This window comes from Ursus arctos, unplaced genomic scaffold (genome assembly GCF_023065955.2).
Source record: "Ursus arctos isolate Adak ecotype North America unplaced genomic scaffold, UrsArc2.0 scaffold_2, whole genome shotgun sequence".
NCBI classification, from domain to species: Eukaryota; Metazoa; Chordata; class Mammalia; order Carnivora; family Ursidae; genus Ursus; species Ursus arctos.
Window position 1 is genome coordinate 98,719,327 of NW_026622874.1, and position 7,017 is coordinate 98,726,343.

Here is a 7,017-nt window from a genome sequence, read left to right on the forward strand (position 1 = left end):
ACTTGGGGGAGGGAGCTTCTCTTGGAGGTGGGTCCAAGTGTCCCCCCGTGACTCCAATGTGCACCCAAGTCTGTGGCTCTGGGCAGATGCTAGATCGGGGGGTGGGGGAGGGGCGGGTACGGGGGAGGCTATGCTCAGGGAACTTGGAGATGCAGATCCTGGGGCCCCATCCACGCACCCACACCTGAATCTTCACCTGACGAGGGGGCAGCTGCCTGGGTCCCCGCAGGCCCACAGGAGTCTTGGTGCGCCATCGAGGGTGAGGGCCTCTGGTCTCCGCAGGTTCCTCGAACTTGGATGTGCCTGAGAATTACCAGACGTCTTGCCAAGCCACGTACTTTCTTCATTCAGGAGGTGGGGAGTGCGGCCTGGGAATCTGGGTTTCTTTTTTCTTTTCTTTTAAAGATTTTATTCATTTATTTGACACAGAGAGACAACGAGAGAGGGAACACAAGCAAGGGGAGTGTGAGAGGGAAAGCAGGCTCCTGGCCGAGCAGGGAGCCCGATGCGGGGCTCAATCCAGGACCCCGGGATCATGCCCTGAGCCGAAGGCAGACGCTTAACAGCTGAGCCACCCAGGTGCCCCGGAAATCTGGGTTTCTTTTTTTTTTTTTTTAAGATTTTATTTATTTATTCGATAGATAGAGACAGCCAGCGAGAGAGGGAACACAAGCAGGGGGAGTGGGAGAGGAAGAAGCAGGCTCCTAGCGGAAGAGTCTGATCTGGGGCTCGATCCCACAACGCCGGGATCACACCCTGAGCCGAAGGCAGACGCTTAACCGCTGTGCCACCCAGGCGCCCCCGGAAATCTGGGTTTCGAACAAAATTCGAGAGCCGCTGATGCTGCGGGTCCGAGCACCACACTTCTGAGTTCACGCCTCTCAGTCGGCTTCCTTCCTAAGCTCCGCTTCTTCTCTAAGAGATGTGGGCTTTTTTCTTAATTGCCTCTGCTCTCCTCCCATCCTCCCACCCAACCCAGCTAGCCGGTGTGCCCCAAGCCTCAAGCTGGAACGTGGGTGGGAATGAACCCCAACCCCACCTTGACTGTACCTCTGAGAACCCCCAATTTCATGAGCCAAGTCATTTGGGGAACTTCCTCAGACCTCGGCATCAGCATGTGGGGCGGCTGCTGCCGCACGCACCTTTCCCCTGACCCCCCCAGCCAGGGGTCAGTGCGTCAGCGTTTGGGGCAAGAAGGCACCTGAGTGTCCCGGGGGACCCTTGTGCCTCGGAATCCTGGTTAAAGGATCAAATGAGACCTGGGAGAAAGTTGACAGGGTGGGGGGACTGTCCCTGTCTTGGGTCATTTTAATGTGCTCCTAAGAGACGCGGGCCATGTGTCATTTAGAACCACTCCCTGCTGGAAGAGCGTACAGCTCCCCATCTCTGCACGTGCCGTCACCAGAACCCGGATTCAAACATCTAAACCCCGCCCAGAGGAATTCAGAAGTGGTTGTTCATGCTGCAAAAGGAGAACTCTCTCTGTAAAAACCGCGGTACTCAGGTGTTTGTCTTACAGGCGTTTAAACAACTCGAAAAAACCAAATGATGGACCACGTGAAAGAGGCAGAAAGAACCACTAGAACAGAAATGCAGAAAAAAAAAAAACAAACAGCAGTAGAAGGAGGGGTCACTTTGTCAACCGAAGGAGGCACACAACTGCAGTCCAATTGGGTAGGAAAACATTTGACATAAAATTTGGGGGTACGCAAGCTGTTGGGGCAGTAGGCTGGATTGAGCAGCAGAGCACTGAGCGCCCACCCTGAGCAAAGGGGGGTCTTCAAGGTACTCCCGGGTTGCTGTGCTGTCTGCTCATTCCCCGGGGTGGGGAGTGAACAGTGGCTTCCAGAGCTGCAGCCCAGGTGGGGGGACTTGTGGGGAGCTAACTGTATACTCACCCACTAGCCCCTGGTGTCTTTATAAACGGTATCACGATTCTGTACTCACCCTCCCCACACACATACCACCCCCCAGCCCCTGCTGGCACAAGGGGTTGGGGCAGGTATTCTCACCAGCCTGCCCTTCTAGGAGGGACCCCAGTATTGCTGATGAGAGGCTGTGGGTTCCTGTGACCAAGGGTAGAATGCCGCTGATGGTAGATGCCGCTGTCAAGGGTAGAATCAATTGGGTGTATTTTTGCCTGGACTTGAGAAGAGCCACTTTTTCCCTTTAAGAAGCCTGGTCCAGGACTTAGTGGAGTCCCTCACTCTGTCACCTTGGACATGGTGGGGTGTTTTTTGGAAGGATTTTGAGCATTTGAGCCTGATGGGATTAAAATGGGTTTCCAAGGAAACGTAGATGAACACATCTGTACTGAGTTGAATAGTGACTCCCCCCAAATTCATGTCCATCCAGACCCGTGGATGTGCCCTGAAATGGAAATAGGGTCTTTGCAGATGTGATCAAATTAAGATGAGGTCTTACTGGAATAAGGTGTACCCTAAACCCAGTGACCGGTGTCCTTATAAAAAGAGAACAGACGCAGACAGACACACAGGGAAGACAGCCAGGCAATGGGGGGCAGGGATTGGGTGATGTGAGCACCAAGGGTTGGTTGCTGGCTCCACCAGAAGCTGGGAGGCACAGAACGGATTCTCCCGGGTTAGCCTGCATGGGCCACCATAATGAGGCACCGCAGCCAGGAGGCTTCAACAACAGACTTATTTTCTCATAGGCTGGAAGTCAGAGATCAAGGTTTGGTGTCTTCTGGGGCGCCTGGGTGGCTCAGTCATTGAGCGTCTGCCTTCGGCTCAGGGCGTGATCCTGGCATTCTGGGATCGAGCCCCACATCAGGCTCCTTCGCTGGAAGCCTGCTTCTTCCTCTCCCACTCCCCCTGCTTGTGTTCCCCCTCTCGCTGGCTGTCTCTATCTCTGTCAAATAAATAAATAAATAAATCTTAAAAAAAAAAAAAAAAAGGTGTGGTGTCTCCTGAGGGCCCTCTCCTTGGCATGTAGATGGCCAGCCCCCTTTGTCCCCCTGTCCTCTGTGTGTGTCTGTGTCCTAATCTCTTCTTCCAAGGACACAGTCAGACTGGATTAGGACTCACCCTAAGGGCCTTATTTTAACCCAGTCACCTCTTTAAAGGCCCATTTCGGGGACATCTGGGTGGCTCAGTTGGCTAAGAGTCTGCCTTCGCCTCAGGTCATGATCTCAGGGTCCTGGGATCGAGCCCCACATCAGGCTCCCTGCTCAGCAGGAAGCCTGCTTCTCCCCCTGCCTGTGTTTTCTCTCTCTCTCTTTCACTCTCTAATAAATAAATAAAATCTTAAAAAAAAAAAAGCCCCATTTCCAAATAGAGTCATCTAATGAGATGCTGGGGTTCAGGACTTCCACATAGGAAGATTGGATGGACACAGTTCAACCCGCAACACCTTAATTTCAGACTTCTAGTCTCCAGAACTGGGTGAAAATAGATTTCTGTTGTTCGAAGCCACCCGGCTTGTGGTATTTGCTTCCGCAGTCACAGGAAACGAAGGCACTTCCCGTGTCCTTGCGACAGCTGGTCTCACACTCTGTACCCACCCGCCCAACCAGCAGATCCAGCTTCCAACCACTGCTCCCTGCCCTGGAGCCTTCGCCTCTCCACTGTCCCCTCCTCACCCTGCCCCACGTGTGTGCGCCAGGACCGTGTCCTCTTCCACACAAACCCCTCGATGTCTCCCAGCTCAGAGTCCTTCCATTGGCCCCAAGGTTGGCATGACCTGGTCCCTTTGACCTCGCTGCCCTCATTCCCTATTGTTCATCCTTCCAGCTCTGCCTTCCTCAGGGCTTTGCTTTGGCTGTTCCCCCTGCCACACTCTTCCCTACACACACACACACACACACACACACACACACACACACACTGTGCTTCCCCCTCTGCTCCTCTGCTCAGTAAGGCCGACTCCAGCACCCCCTGCCTCCCATACCTTGTATTCCCCACCCCCAATAACACTGATCACCCTAGAGCATACTATCACTTTTACTAACTTATTTTATCTGCCTTCCCCCATAGAATAAAAACTCTAAGAAGGAAGAGGCTTTGACTACCATGTTTGCTATTTACAGTTTCAGCACCTAGGACAGTGCCCAGCACATAGTAGGTGCTCATTAAATATCATTCAGGAAGGGAGGGGAGAAATGCCCTTTCCCCCATTTATGGCCTCACAATGTCTCCCCAGGTTGCCCAGAAGGACAAAAATGGCCTGGCAAGCCCTGATTTGGGCAAAGGGTGATGTCCAGGTGACAACATGCAGAAGCCTCCCTGCCTGTGTCCTGGAGAGAGGGACCGTTGTCTGGGGGGGGGGGAGCTGCCTCATGCGATGGCATGTCAGAAACTGGTTCTGCTATTTGTCCACCATCAGAGCAGGAAGCCACTGGGCTGGCTCTGAGATGATGCCTCGTCCTGTGCTGAGGAGGGGGATCCGAGGGTAGAAGCAGGGAGGCAGCCAGGCTGTAGATGGTGAGGCAGGGGCTGAAGGGGTGAGCTTGGCTGGGACCTGCTTGGCATGTGGCCAAGGGGCTGAGGAGGAGTTGGGGCCACCAGGCAGGGTTGGGGCCAGGGGCCCTTAACCTAGGGTGTCCAACCCCCAGAGGATCCATGGAGAGAATTCGCAAACTCGGGGTGGGGGAAGAAATTGCATCTTCAACATTATAAACCTTTGATCAAATTGTGGCGGCTCCGTCCGCCGCAAATCTAGGCAGTGCCGTTAGTAGTTCCAGTGACTTCGCCCGCGGCAGAAATCACAAATGTGTTCACAGCACATTCCAGTTGTTGCAGGTCTCTCAAAACGTCATCTATGCTGATCACGTCTTCAAAATTACAGCTGCTGTTAGACCTGCTGCTGGGTCTTATTTCACTAAGCACATATGTTACAATCACTATTTTGATAACCGTATTTCAGTATAATCGGTTTCCTTTGTAATCCTATAGGCTTTTAAAAACTCTTCTAAGGGCTTGATTGAACTGGAGGGGAGCTCATGGTACCAAGAAGGCTATCTGGCCCCTGTAGCTGTTCCTTAGAGAGGCTCAAAGGGCATGGGAGCAACAGTGGGGGGGGGGGTCTCTGTTTTCTTCGGGGCAGAAGAAAGGATCCTTCTGGGGGCCTTAAAGGCTCCTACCCCGGCATCTGACACAGGAGACCAGGCGTGGCCACGCCCACCAGCAGGGCATTTACCTGCAGCGCCCAGCACGACCAGCAGGTGGCATCCCCACCCAGCCATCCTTCCACAGTTTCCTTCTTTCAGTGGTGGCTCAAAGGTGCCAGAGAGGGGACAGGGGGACACAGATGGTGTGGGTCCAGGCAGCTCTGGCACCCGCAGACATGCACACACCTGTGCACATGCATGAACACACGGGCACACGCCACATGCACAGGCATGCTCACACTCACACAATTGGAGCAGCCTACCTGGGAATCAGCTTCTAGAGCATTCTGCCTCTTCTAAGACAAAAGGCATTGCTGGGACTCTGGAAAAGGGGACCCCCTTTGTTTTGCATCATCTCTTCCTTCCCTAATGGTCTTTCTGAGGTGTCCACAGGTCAGCACAAGCCAACTCCAGCCTCAAAAACCTAATTGCAGCTGGGGCAGGGAGCGGGCTGCAGAAGGTCTGAGCTGCGGTCTGGCTCCGAGATCATGGGCAAGAGACGGTCTGAGCTTTAATTTCTTTGTTTTGCATGATTTGTACAAAGAGTGATCTTTTTCAACCCAACAACAAAAAGACAAACAGCCCAATTTAAAAAATGAGCAAAGGACTTGAACAGACATTTCTCCAAAGAAGATCTACAAATGGCCAATAAGCCCATGAAAAGATGCTCACCATCATTAGTCATCAGGGAAATGCAAATCAAACCACAACGAGACACCACTTCATGCCTACTAGGATAGCAAACACAACACAACCGAAACAAAATAACAAGTACTGGCCAGGCTGTGCTGGTGAGAATGGAAAACGGAACAGGGTGTGGCGGTCCCTCAAAAAGCTAAACACGGGATTAGCGTGTGACTCAGTGACTCCTCTTCCAGGTCTATAGCAGAAAGAACGGGAAACGGATGCTCAGAGAACTCGCTCACGGCGAATGTTCACAGCAGCACAATTCACAATAGCCAAAAGGGGGAAACGGCCCAAGTGTCCATCAATGGAAGAATAAAGAAATTGTGGTCTATGCCCGCACTAGAAGGTTATTCAGGCTTAAAGAAGAATAATATACTGACACTTGTTACGACATGGATCAACCTTGAAAGCATGAGACACCGTGCAAAGAGCCAGACGCAGAAGGCCACGTATATGATTCCATTTATAGGGAATGTCCAGAACAGACAAGTCCGTGGGCAGAGAGCAGATGGGTGGTTGCCAGGAGGCTGGGAGGGAGGAACAGGTGATAACTTAGTCGGTAGTTGGTATTCTTCTGAGCTAATGAAAACGTTTTGAAAAGAGAGAGAGGTGGCGTTTGTACAAGGTGCAGAATGAGCTGCTGAATTCTTTGCTTTAAAATGGTCAATCGTATGTTACGTGACTTTCATCAACTTCTTTTCATTTAAAAAAAAGAGAGAGAGAGTGAATGGGCGCATTTTCTAGGCATTCATTCAGAGAACGTTCTGGCAGCATCAGCAATCCCTGTACCAGGGATCCAGCAGAGCCAGACCCATGGTCTTCTTTCTCAGCCTGCTACCTCATGGCGAAGGGCTGCTGTGGAGCCTGAAGATGGAAGATTCTGGAGGAACAAGCGTGAGGGGAGACTGCAGGGAGCTGCATGACCTTCCTGCCCCCCCCCCCCACCATCTGTTCCAGCTTCTGACCAGATCTGGGTGGCGGACACAGATCTCCTCACTGGTCTCCTAAGCGAACTCCTCACTCAGTGGGTATCTTTCTGTCGGGAACACCACGGCCCGGAGGCGGGCAAGCCATCTCTTCCTCCCTGGCAGTGTCTCTCATCCGTTCACGGGACCTTGGTCCCCTCCACCAGGCGATGAGGAGCAGGCCCCCCTTAGGAGGAAACAGAGCTGGGGCAGGGGAAGGAGTGGGAGCCCCGGCCA